This window comes from Gigantopelta aegis, chromosome 10 (genome assembly GCF_016097555.1).
Source record: "Gigantopelta aegis isolate Gae_Host chromosome 10, Gae_host_genome, whole genome shotgun sequence".
Classification (NCBI taxonomy): Eukaryota; Metazoa; Mollusca; class Gastropoda; order Neomphalida; family Peltospiridae; genus Gigantopelta; species Gigantopelta aegis.
In genome coordinates this window covers 24789266-24803668 of record NC_054708.1, presented here as the reverse complement: position 1 = coordinate 24803668, position 14403 = coordinate 24789266, and the positions used below count along the sequence as shown (strand labels likewise).

At 35.5% G+C, this 14403-nt stretch overlaps 1 non-coding gene across 1 annotated transcript; it reads left to right on the top strand.

Annotated features, from left to right (window-relative positions):
- The first annotated feature begins 13228 nt into the window (after positions 1–13228).
- Trnac-gca lies at positions 13229–13300 on the top strand. The gene has a single exon. It is a non-coding gene; the product is annotated as a tRNA-Cys (tRNA).
- Positions 13301–14403: the final 1103 nt, after the last annotated feature.

The following is a 14403-nucleotide window of genomic DNA, read 5'->3' as shown; positions in this document are numbered from 1 at the left end:
ACACAAGGGGAACGATGTGGCGTAGGCTACCGACAACGTTTATACTATAGACTAATAACCGATCTTTTCGCCAGACACATGTCATCAATTTTGAAATAGCTTTAACGTAAATGCTTGCTGAAAATTAATAGTAAAGTTTGTTTTATTTAACGACGCCGCTAGAGCACATTGATTTTTTATCTTATCATCGGCTATTGGACGTCAAACATATGGTCATTCTGACACTGTTTTTAGAGGAAACCCGATGTCGCCACATAGGCTACTCTTTTTACGACAGGCAGCAAGGGATCTTTTATTTGCGCTTCCCACAGGCAGGATAGCACAAACCATGGCCTTTGTTGAACCAGTTATGGATCACTGGTCGGTGCAAGTGGTTTACACCTACCCATTGAGCCTTGCGAAGCACTCACTCAGGGTTTGGAGTCGGTATCTCGATTAAAAATCCCATGCCTCGACTGGGATCCGAACCCAGTACCTACCAGCCTGTAGACCGATGGCCTGCCACGACGCCACCGAGGCCGGTTGCTGAAAATTAATAAAATACGGTAATGAATATTTTTTTAAATTATTATTCAGAAATATTTTTAACTAAACTGACTCCCCTCCCCCCAAAACCCCCCACAAAAAAACAACAAAAAACAAAACAAAACAAAACAAAACAAAAACACACAAAAAACAAACAAAAAACCAAGCAAACAACAACCAACAACATAAAATGAAATTGTGTAATAGCACTTTAAAAACATATAAAGATCACCAAGTAATAATAATATCATTATTCCCCGACATTTTAGCATATTTATTTGCTAAAATATGTTTCTTAATAAATAGATGATCCTTATTTGATAAACATATGTATATATAGAGTGTTTAACATGTTTTGAAATATTCTATCAAATAAAGTTGTACAATCAATAAAACATCTTTAGTACTATAAATATTTCTGCGTTTATAAATTGTCATTCTCACAGCAGAAAACAATAAATGAAGAGATTGATTGTATGAACCACTCTCATTAAAAGCAAATCATAGCCAAGATCTCAATTTGTCACCGCTGAAACCTTTGTCCTTAAAGAAAACAGGTATTTTGTAAAAACTAAATCAAGCCAGGACAGTCCAAAAACCAATGCACAGTATATTCAGTTAAAAAGCCACATATCAAACAGAAATGTGAAACAATGTTTCATATTTTAAATAATTTATCCGTAGGCCATAAAATATTATGATACAAACGAAAATCAAGATCAATACTAATATTGTCAATTAATATTAAAATTAATATTTGACCAAAGTATGTCTTCTTCACTATTATATCCTAAATTATCCCAAATTGTTAATGATACTGGCGGCTAAAAAACATTTATCAATTAACATGGCATAACATAATTTGGAAGTAAACGTCATAGGTGAAAAATCCTGTGGCATAACGATAATCTATATCTAAAACTACATATACCAGATTTAATAAATATATCATATTTCAGTAATTTACCATTGGAACGTATGAAATCATTATTAAACAATGGTTACATAAGTATATGTTCTATGGTAGTTGGTTGTATTCTATTATTGTCACTCATATTGTTAAAAGCTAATAACAATTCACCATAAACAGGAGACATTGTACCTAAATCCCGTTTGGTATGTTTTATAAAAAACACACTCTGCCTCAGTTGCATACTATTATACTGTAAAAGAAAATAATTAAGAAAATCTTTCCATATAGACTTACACTGTGGATCTAAAAACGTTTTAAGCCATTTTAATCTGAAAGCTTGACATTTTAAATCGATGCAAGGGAAATTAAGTCATCCGTGATTAATTCGTCCAATTATTGTAGCGTATTTTATCTGTGACGGTTTCTTATCTCATAAAAAAGTCTAAAATTAAATTATTCAACCTTTTTTTCGCCCAATTTGGAATTACTTGTAAATTTAAAACATACCACACTCTTGAAACTAAAAGCCTATTAATAACTACAGATTTACCGTGTAATGTTAAATTACGCATTTTCCACAAATTCAATATATTATTTTGTATTTTGTCTAAATTCTCTTGCCAATTATAAATATCACACACTTCTCTGTTCGGTCCCAGGAACACGCCTAGCACGCGCACTGCGTCATGTTTAACCTGAACGGGAATATCGGCAAGAAACTCTAGATCAGGTTGACGTACATTCACTAACAATAGCTCTGACTTGTCAGTGTTAACCTTTGCCCCAGAGCACGCACAGTATTGAGAAATCGATTTGAAAGTGTTTATAATAGACTGCTGATTCTGCAACGTCAAGTTTACATCATCAGCGTGTTGATAAATCAACGAGGTAATATCTGTATTTTTAATTGTAATTCCTTGAATATTAGAATGTTTCAACCAAATATTTAAAGGTTCACTAACAATGACATTTAAAATAGAAGATAAGGGACATCCCTGTCTTACGGAACGTTCTATTTTAAAGAAGTGGGACAAGTGTCCATTTCATTTAATAGTACTTGAAATATCATTTTATAATATTTTAATCCAATTAATACATTTATGGCCAAAACAAAATTTTTGAAAAGTACTAAACAAGAATTCATGAGAAACTCGATCAGAAGCTTTTTCTGAATCAATATTTAATAAATATAAAGGTATATTCTTGAGTTCAGTGTAATATATAATGTCTCTAATAGCTGCAACATTGTCTGATACGTCTCTACCAGGTACAGAACATGTTTGCTCAGGGGAGATAATTATATAAAGAGATAATTTAATTCTTAATGCTAAAACCCTTGCTATAATCTTGTAATCTACATTAAGTAAACTTCTTTTTTTTTCTTTTCTTTTTTTTAATTGTTTATTGCCCCAAAATACATTGGTAGGGTTAGGATTGGGGACTCCTAATTAACCACCTTACAAAATAAGTGATCAAAAGCTATATTTGTACATTTACCTAATAAAGACATGTTGAAAACAATATTTTGCACAACAATTTGGAAACAATAATTGTTAGTATAAAAACACACATTCATATACAATTATGTTAAGCTTAACTTTTGTAAATATATTTTGAGATGTATATTGGGAGCAAGTAAAACTGTAGGATTTATAATATACCATTGGAATTCCAGAAAACAAAAACAAGAACAAAAAGAAGAGTAGAAAAGACAAAATTATTTTCAACAGAATAAATAAATAAATAAACTTATTGGTCTCCAGTTTTTTAAATGTTTTTTTATCACCTTTATCCTTTAAAAATAATGAAATAACACCCCGCTTCGTGGTTCTTGACAATTCACCCTCATCTTCAATATCTTTACTCTCGAGTGCCAAATAAACGTACACCTACGTTTATTAAATTTGTGAAAAAATGTTGGTGTCTACGCTTATTCAGCACCCTACGTTTAATTACATCTTTAAAAAATGTAACCCCCTACGCTAATTCGGGACCCAACGCTTATTACAATTCTTAATTTATCAAATGGTACCGATTTTCCGCGATCACGGAATCGCGGAATTTACAATTTTCCGAGTTGTCAAATAAAATGCCAACTTTTGTGGTCAAATAATACATTTATTTATTTATTTATTTATTTATTAATATACATACATTGTTTTTCTGCGTGATTGATCATTTGAACCATTAAGGCACAACAAAGTATGTTACTCTACGACAAAATGTAAACACGTTTCCGAACACTGTTGGCCGCCATTTTGTTTTTATCGCTCGGCTCGGTTCGGTTTTATTCGGTTGTGTAAATTCCAAGGATGCGTTCGATTGAGTGCTCGCCTGTAAATCGATGGAACAGTTCATGCAAGCACTTTATATAAATTAATCAATTACACTTCAACACTTCATCTTTTCACCAAACATTGAAGACGGGAGTACCGAATTCTTAAAGGTAAATATGACTTTTTAAGCTCCTGGCATCATAAGTGTCCCCACCTATGCTTTAAAAATAAAGAATGATACAGGTAAAAATTAAGTTGATGAAATTACGTTTTGTTATAATTGACCATGTGTTTAAATATAGGAGATGAATCTAGCGAGCTGTCATTCACCCTGATTGTTTTGGTTTTGTTGGATGGAACTTTTGGATTGTTGTTCAAAGTTGCAATCTCGCCTCACATTAATTATCATAATTTCATTTAAACGTACAAACACACTTACAGTTTTAATTAATTGTGTGTGACAATAACACAGTTGTAACAGTTAGATAATAGAAACATATGTTTATAGTGAACACATTTTTTCATACTATGGAATTTACTACAAGCTATTTATTTCTGAGCCGTTTGTTTTCTAAATTACATGTACACATAACAATGGTATATTTTTGTTATTTCCAAAACACTTATTTTTGTTTCTGTTTTCATTACTAGTCAATTTTTACAATTTAGCTAAATTTCCAGCCCCTATGCTAATTCCGCACTCTACTCTTATTGGTTTTTAAAAAAAAATTCCACACTCTATGCTAATTCCGCACCCTACTTTTAATTGATTTTAGAAAAATGTCCAGCCCCTATGCTTATTCAGCCCCTATGTTTATTAGACACTCAAGAGTAACAACTTTAAAAAATAATGGACCAATGTCCTTCCAAAAATGAAGATAAAATTCAACAGTTAATCCATCTAAACCAGAAGATTTGTTTCTAGACATTCCTTTTAAGGCATTATATAATTCTTTAAGAGTTAAATTATCATCACAATTAGTTTTATCTTCTTCTGAACTATTATTATTAATTAAATCTAATATGTTATCTTTCTCCTCTTCATCAATTTCTTCTTTCTTATACAAATCTGAATACAATCTAACTTCTTCTTCTAAAATAACCGGCCTCGGTGGCGTCGTGGTTAAGCCATCGGTCTACAGGCTGGTAGGTACTGGGTTCGGATCCCAGTCGAGGCATGGGATTTTTAATCCAGATACCGACTCCAAACCCTGAGAGTGCTACGCAAGGCTCAGTGGGTAGGTGCAAACCACTTGCACCGACCAGTGATCCATAACTGGTTCAACAAAGGCCATGGCTTGTGCTCTCCTGCCTGTGGGAAGCGCAAATAAAAGATCCCTTACTGCTAATCAGAAAGAGTAGTCCATGTAGTGGCGACAGCGGGTTTCCTCTCAAAATCTGAGTGGTCCTTAACCATATGTCTGACGCCATATAACCGTAAATAAAATGTGTTGTTTGCGTCGTTAAATAACACATTTCTTTCTGTCTTTTTTCTAAAATAGGTAAATTTCCATTAACAATGGTTCCATCATTTAAAATTAATTCTTTAATAGTATTTTTCTTTTCTTTATGTTTTTCAAAATTTAAAACATAACTTGTATTTTTATCAGAATTTAATCCCCAACTTGACTTTGATCTTAGAATAGCACCATGACATTTATTTTCTTCATAAATGTTCTTTTTTTCTTTTAATTCAAAAATTAAAGTATAATCATAATTATTATTTTTAGAGGCCAAATTATATTCGTTTTCCAATTTATTATGTAAATCCCAATACATTTTGTTTTCCATTTGATGTTTCTTGGTGGAAAAATCCCTAGCACATTTTTTTTATTTTATATTTTAAAATATCAAAATATTATTATTAATAAGAGGATCACTATTAGCCTGTACTAAAACCTCTGTAATTTTGCTATTCAATTCTATATCCTTGAATAATGTATTATTAAAAATCCATACCCCAGGTCCTTTTTCTACCTCTGACATATCAATTATAATACATACAAAACTATGATCATTAAAAGTAGTATGTTTAACATAACAATTAACAACATTATGAATCATTAATCTACTACAAAAAATATATAATCTATTATGCTTTGTTTTAAGTTGCCTTCAACAACTTGACTTCTGGTATACGATCTTTTATCTGGATGCTTATATCTCCATATGTCAACTAAATTACAATTTTGACTAAATTCTCTGAATCTTTGTGAATTTCGTTTGTTAAAATGCATGTTGTCAAGCCTATCTAAATTATTATTAATTATTTCATTATAATCTGAAATAATATTAAAATCTTCAGAATTTTTTTTTTGAAAGCAATCAAAAACGTTTATTCTTTCTGTAACACAATTAGATGCATATAGACTAAACACATTCACTTGTTTGTCATGTAAATTCATGCCAACTTTAATACACCTTCCTGTCAGTTCATCACTCAAAACATCCCATGTTGTAACATTCAATGTATAAGACTTAGAAACCAAAACAGCTACTCCCCTAGAATGACAATCATCTGCATTATTATAATAGATATCCCCATCCCACATATATTTATTGTGTTCAATAAATTTATCATCCCAGTGTGTTTCTTGTAAACAAACAACACCCACATTTAAAGTCTGCAAATAAGAAAAAAAAAAAACATTTAGTAACTTGTTTTTATCTCTTAACCCGTTGACATTAAGTGATAGTAGAAAAAGTGATATGATAACAACTATTGAGAAGTAGCTTTTCTGGTTGAAGTCTGTGAACTTGACTGTTTAAAAAAGAATTTTTCATGTTATCGTTTTTGCACTTTCTATATTTGGTTTCACTTTGAGTTTATTTCTTCTTCTTCCAACGTTTGTACCACTTCTGACACTTGTTTGTGAATGAACCATATCATCATTATCATCTTGATCATCATCATTATTTGTTTATGTTACTTACATTTTCTTCACTCTAAGAAAAGCAAGTATCAACAACCTGTACATGTTTTTTTTATCTGCGAGAGTTTTGGTTATTCATGACTACAGATATTAACCTCAACTTTTTCAGTTTCTTTATTAACCTCAATGTTTGCATTCAAATCATTATCAGTGTTTTGTGTTCTTACTTCATGATTACTTTCATCTAATTCCACATGTTCACTAATCATTTGCATATCATCAGGAACATTTTCATCATTATGATCTGGATTACTCTTACATACGCAATCAAACATCCACTTTCTGCAGTCCAAACATATATCCTCAATACAGTTAAACCTCATGTGACCCTTCATGTTGCATCTCTCACAGACAACACCGGGACATTCCCTAATCAAGTGATCCGGACTGTGACACAGATTACACAGCTTGACCTGGCCATCATGGATTACTCTCACATATGAAGAACCAACTGCTGACTCACATTTTAGAGAATATGGTAGAGATTGTAATTCACCTGTGAACTTTACTCTAAAATACCTTGTTCCATCAGTTACAGTAGGTTTGTCCACAATTGCCTCGTGAGTGATATATGATGCCATGTGTAACAACGACACCACTATTGTTTCACTAACAATAGGCATCACCTCATAGCTATGTTTTTCCACACAAAATTTATCTCCAATAATCTGTAAACAATCCTCATCCGACATGGTTATTTCATAGGAGTTATTTCCCCTTGCAATCACTGCATAACAACTATGTTCGCCACATACTTTTTCAATTTCATCCACAATACTGCCAACATCAATCTTAACATTGTCTGCCTCTAAGTCACAAAAACAATTCCAACACAGAGAATAACTGGTATACAACCAGACAATAAGTTATAACTTTACGTGAAAAATATCCGTCAACAAAAACAAATACACAAACCACAAAAATCACCAAAAAAGATGAGAGCTTCAAAACACGTCTTTTCCTTATCAAAACAAGGGAGACCACCGACAGTCGAATATTCTACCTCCGAGCTATATCCCTTTGTGAAACACAATGTAAATGAACCCTAGATATATGAGCTATTCCGCCAAAGGTCGTGACATGTGGTGCTTCGGTGAATTTATAAGTAGTGCCAGGGGCAGATGCTGCGTGCTAGGCCAACGATGTAGATCTGCGATAGGGCACATATTTAACCACTGCATTGTGAAGTAGTCACTGAATGGATGGATTGGTGGGCGAACAAATGGATGGAGAGGAAATTAATAAAAACACACCGTAGGAGCGTAACTTTAGTGGTAGTAGTGTATGGATGAATGGAAGAATGAATGAATGAGAGGACATGGGAAAAAGCGCATAAGCGTAGCCACAGTAGAAGTAGTAGCAGATGTTTGAGTGTCCTTTATCCCTCCCCTGTTTATATGTAAACGAGAGGGCTAGAGGTCCCTCGAGCTATAATAATAGTAGTACGTAGTAGTAGTAGTAGGTAGTACTCTCTCTCTCTCTCTCTCTCTCTCTCTCTCTCTCTCTCTCTCTCTCTCTCTCTCTCTCTCTCTCTCTCTCTCTCTCTCTCTCTCTCTCTCTCTCTCTCTCTCTCTCTCTCTCTGTGTGTGTGTGTGTCTGAGATACACATATAGTATTACAAGGACGCAGTGGGTATGTGCATCAGCAGGAATTTCTGTTTCACCTCCTTGGTAAACAAAAAAATAGACTGCTTATTGCTTTTCACAGGCCACTGTTTCGAGACCTGGGAAAGGGATGAGAACGAAGTAAATGTTTTATTTAACGACGCACTCAACACATTTTATTTACGGTTATATGGCGTCAGACATATGGTTAAGGACCATACATATATTGAGAGAGGAAACCCGCTGTCGCCACTTCGTGGGCTACTCTTTTCGATTAACAGCAAGGGCCTTTTATATGCACCATCCCACAGACAGGGTAGTACATACCACGGCCTTTGATATACCAGTCGTGATGCACTGGCTGGAACGAGTAATATCGCAATGGGGCCACTGACGGGGATCGATCTCACACCGACCGCGCAAGTATTGCGCCCCTAACCAATGGACCGTTAGCACTCCCCGAGTCCATTTCACCAGTCCAGAATTTTGCGCCCAGGGTAATGGCCCCGTTGGCCCCGCCCACGCTACGCCACTGGGTGAGAGACAATTTTTTTACGATCCGCCCCCAAAACCTGCCCCAAAGTTCCCTTGGCATTCTGTCTCATGCCAGCCCTGGCATCCTAAATTCGCACATACATGTATGGTTTAAAAATAAAGAAAGATACAAAAAAAGGTATTTCTAAAAAGGTCATAATTATAAAGAGGACTCATTTAAAAATGTGTAGTTAAATATTTGTGTTACTTTTATCATGTGTCCAAACTGCATGATTTTGGGTGCATTTTTGACAATGTTCACACCCATACAAACCACACCCAAGCGGGGGTTAGCGGATATCACACATTATATTTATGGAAAGTTTGCTCATCAAACCTTACAAAAACCCTCATTTGTATCAAGGTTTATCTATTAATTTTTTTTCTCACAAAATCATTTCTTATTTTTTTTAATTAGCCAAAGTTATCGCGTTCCATTGTCACAAGGAAAAAGAAAGAAGTGTTTTATTTAACGACGCACTCAACACATTTTATTTACGGTTATATGGCGTCAGACATATGGTTGAGGACCACACAGATTTTGAGAGGAAACCCGCTGTCGCCACTACATGGGTTTGCGCTTCCCACAGGCATGATAACACAAACCATGGCCTTTGTTGAACCAGTTATGGATCACTGGTCGTTGCAAGTGGTTTACACCTACCCATTGAGACTTGCGGAGCACTCACTCAGGGTTTGGAGTCGGTATCTGGATTAAAAATCCCATGCCTCGACTGGGATCCTGCTATATTTTGTTTTGTTTTACTCTACTCTGTATAACAGGCCCGTAGGAACGACTTTGGGAGTGTGTGTGTGTGTGGGGGGGGGGGGGGGGGGGGGGGGGGGGGGGGCACTAACGGATCGGATACAAACTGTATATCAGATTTTGGTTACAACGGCAAAACATGTTTAAAAAAAAAAAAAAAAAAAAAAAAAAAAAAAAAACGCTCACAAGTGGGGGACACGTGCAGCTCCCACCACCACCTGTATGGGCCTGTATAATTAAAAATACAAATCAGATTCCGAGTTGTGCTCTCCACTAGACATATTGTCTCTTCACACCCTCTTCAGATATTTTTTCTACGGGCCTGAAAATGAAGAAATCAAAAGAAAAACTCACCGATCTTCCAAGCGGTTTCATAAACTTACGGTAATAATCATGTGACGTCAAATCATTGATGACGTCAACAACGTTTTTTCGCTAAGGGGATCAGCAGCACATCCTAGCGGATGTATCTCAAGCTGTGTCTACACGAATTTACATTAAATTTTGTCCACTTGTGTGTTGGGACAAGCCGGGACAAATGTCAGGGCCGTAACTAGCGGGGGGCAAGTGGGGCAGTTGCCCCCCCCCCCCCCTCCCGAAAAAAAACCCCGGAAAGCATTCTAGAAACTTAAAGAAAATTATCTTCTTAACTATTTAAGGAGTTTCAGACTATTAACTACTCAGTTGCTCCTCCCCCCAAAAAAAAACCCCAACAACAACAACAAACAAACAAAAAAAACAATCCTAGCTACGGCTAATGGAGGTGAAATACGATCGTGTTTGAACTTTTTATTTACTTTTATTTTTGAAAAACAGGAAAGGCGCAACCAAGTAGACATTGAGGGAGGGAGCTGACATCGAGGGCGCAAAGCAATGTTTCTAGGGCGCTAGGGGGTTTGCTCCCCCTTAAAAATGTTAAAACTAGATGTCCTGAAATGCAATTTCCTGCATTCTACAAGTAAAATTCATGTCTGCCTTAAGATTTACTATCAATTTTTTTTTTTTTTTTTTTTTTTTGGCGTTGCTGTTTTTTTTTTTTTTTTTTTTTTTGTGTCTGGTTGTTTGTTTAGGGTTTGTTTTGTTGGGTTTTGTTTTTGTAAAACAATTTATGCCAGTTAGCATTGGTTTAAAACGTTTTAAAAAGTCAATTCTTCGGTTCCCTGTTAACACAGAATAACCTAAGGTCTGCCTAAGTTAGTAGAGCAATGTAAAACATATAATACATCTCAAACCATGTTAAATTTTAATACAAATTACAGAGTATTACAATGGCAATAGAATACTCAAACAAATTAATATACTAAGAACTGCTGTTCAGTTTCTGGTTTTGCTGGATACCACATCACTCTGTGGATTATTCTTTAGTTTTTTCTTCTTCTGATCATTATATTATTAAATCTAATGAATTCGAGGTATATAGTTTCATTTAATAATTTACCATCATGCATACTGCGTATTATGTAAAGTGGCAAAGGAAACAATTGCTCTAACAAAGCAATAATAGCGTTTAAAATATGTATGCAGTAATACTGTTATTATTATTGTGTTTTCAAATCCATATTGAGTGTGAATAGATATGAAAATAATGTAACCGAAGGAATATAACATGTTCTACTAGGCTAATGGTGAATATTTAAATATATATTGATGGAAAGAAATAAGGGAACACATTAAATTGTAGACCAAATTTAATTCACAACTAGCGTAGTAATGGCTGTATTTCATACCAAGTTGTAATGTGGGATTGAATGTCTGTAGTACTGAAAGTGCTGCCTATATGCTCCCAGTCAACCTTTAACAATATGAATTGTTTTTTAATGCAGTCATTATATCTTGTTGCTATCTGTGTGATCCTTTATTTCTTTCCATCAGTATATATGTGTGTGCACTTCTTACACCCCAGAGGCAGGATCTAGCTCAGTTTGTTGAGTGCTCGCTTGAAGGGTTTGCGTCGCAGGATCGAATCACCTCGGTGGATCCATTCAGCTGATTTGGATTTTTTTCTCGTTCCAACCAGTGCACCGCAACTAGACAAAGACCGTGGTAAATGTTTTCCTGTCTGTTGGAAAGTGAATATAAAAGATCCCTTGCTACATTAGAAAAACAAATATAGCGCGTTTTCTCTGATAACTACGAATCAGAATTACCAAATGTTTGACATAATTAATTAATCAATGTGCTCCAGTGGTGTCGTTAAACAAAACAAACAAAGAAAAAAAATCGTAGATATGTATGGATACTATCACTACGTGGAATAAACATATGAACGTCTTTATATATTTTTATATGCAACATCCCATACACAGGATAACACATACCACGGCGATACATATCCCAACGGGCCCATCGACGGGGATAGACCCTAAACCGACCGCGCATCAGGCGAGCGTTTTAACACTCGGTTACGTCCCGCCCCTCAAAAAAGAAAAAAGAAAAGAAAGGGAAACTAAAATGTGTACCATTGCTGGCAGAGAAGCTGCTCGTTTCTGTTATCAGCAAATATGTATTTTATATGATCTCTAATCTAGATTTGATAATATGTACCATAATATGTGTAGCACAGCATGAAATAGCTCAACGGGCCAATGAAGAAGAACCATGGCTGTGGGGTGATGCTAAGAGTGGTCAGTATTCGGTATTCGTAGAGCGATTAAATGAGATGGTTAAGATCATGAGATCGGACCGCCTCGGTGGAATTAATGGAGAACAATGTCTACCTCTGGAAATTTAAAGGTCATGGTGTGCGATGTTCTGCTTGCATATAACAGAAATTTCTCGCCGTTCTTCAACGGGTTCATGATCATATCGGGTTTTCCCCGTCTCACTAACTAGACCATATATTACAACCATAATGAATCAAACATTAAATAGCCGTAGTTTAAAATCTGTTGAGGTGTAAAACTGACAAACACTAGTTTTTGATAGTTGAAATCTTCTGTACATAATAATAATAATAATAAGAAGAAGAAGAATAATAATAGTAATAATTATAACAATAATAATAACAACAACAACGATAACAAAAATAATAAAAAGCAGCAGCATCATGATGTTGTTTGCGATGACGATGATGATACATTTTACCATTTTAATCATTAATGAAAATGACGATGGTATTTGCACATTAACAGAAAATGTATATTGCTCTTCAGAAAGGTACAGGTGTAATTATATTATTGAGGATATATTCAACATTTGCGGACCGAACTACGCGAACTCTGCATTTCAATGTATTTTCAGAAACAAATGAGTGAAACTACCGGTATTGGCTCTTGCATTAAATATGAGATATATTTAATCTATAGAAATCGATAGTAAATTTACACTGTAATATTTTAAAACATTATCGGTTCCGTTTTGATGCAAACGAAGTATATAGTAAGTACTGGTGTATGATAATGAGGGGCAAACTGCATATTTTGTCTCTTCGTTACTAATACTACTACTACATGTACTACGACTTCTACTGCTACAGCTACTATAGCTTGTCGATAACATATGAAAAGGAGAGGGCTAGATGACACTCGAGCTACTGCTAGTACTACTGGGGCTACAATCATGCGCTTTTTTCATGTCATTCCCTTCAATCATTCATTGTTTTCACTAATTCATGCACGTCAGGTACTTTGGCGGATACATCTCATATATTTAGCATTTATTTACATTTGGTTTCATAAGGGGATATAGCTCAGTGGTAGAGCATTCGACTGCAGATCGAGAGGTCCCCGGTTCGAACCCGGGTGTCCCCTATGTTTTTAATTTTCCTCTGCTTTGTCGTATTTGTTTTCTTGGAGGTTTGTTAAGGAAGGAAATGTTTTATTTAACGACGCACTCAACACATTTTTTTTACGTTTATATAGCGTCGGACATATGGTTAAGGACCACACAGATATTGAAGGAGGAAACCCGCTGTCGCCACTTCATGGGCTACTATTTTCGATTGACAGCAAGGGATATTTTATATGCACCATCGCATAGACAGGATAGCACACATCATGGCCTTTGATGTACCAGTCGTGGTGCACTGGCTGGAGCGAGAAATAACCCAATGGGCCCACCGACGGGGATCGATCCCAAACCGACCGCGCATCAAGCGAGCGCTTTACCACTGGGCTACGGCTCGCCCCTGGAGGTTTGTTAAAGAGTCAGGTTTATGGCACACTAGTAATACACAGTATATATATAAACCCCATAAACGTTACATTATTAAAAATTAAAACCAAAAATACCACCCCAATTATTAATAAAATGACTTTTGTAAAACGCTTGGAAAAAACCCCCACTGATCATGTCTAGTTTAGCGCATATACAAAAAGACGGGTAAATATTTTGGAATTTGTTTTATTGATACTTAATATATATATATATATATATATATATATATATATATATATATATATATATATATATATATATATATACTCTTCAAAAGAAGAAACGCAAAACCACATTGTCGTAACATTTGGAGAATTGATTTAATTATTGAATGGTGAGTCCGATAATTACCAAATGTTGCAGGATTGTTCACAATTCACTCTAGTCCATTGTGAGTAAGTGATAGGACACACCACCAAGGTCAAGGTCATCTGGAGTCAATACCGGGTTTGGCCTCCGCGTGTGTTGACAACTGCCTGGCACCGCTTGCCCATTGAAGCAACCAGAGTACGGATGACGTCCCGGGGGATGGTGGCCCACTCGGCCTGCAAGGCTGCTGCCAGCTCGGGCAGGGTCTGGGGCTGTGGTTGTCGCTGTCGGAGGCGTCGGTCCAACTCGTCCCATAGATGCTCAATTGGGTTCAAATCCGGTGATATCGATTGCCAAGGAAGGACATTAATGTTGTTGTTCTGTAGGA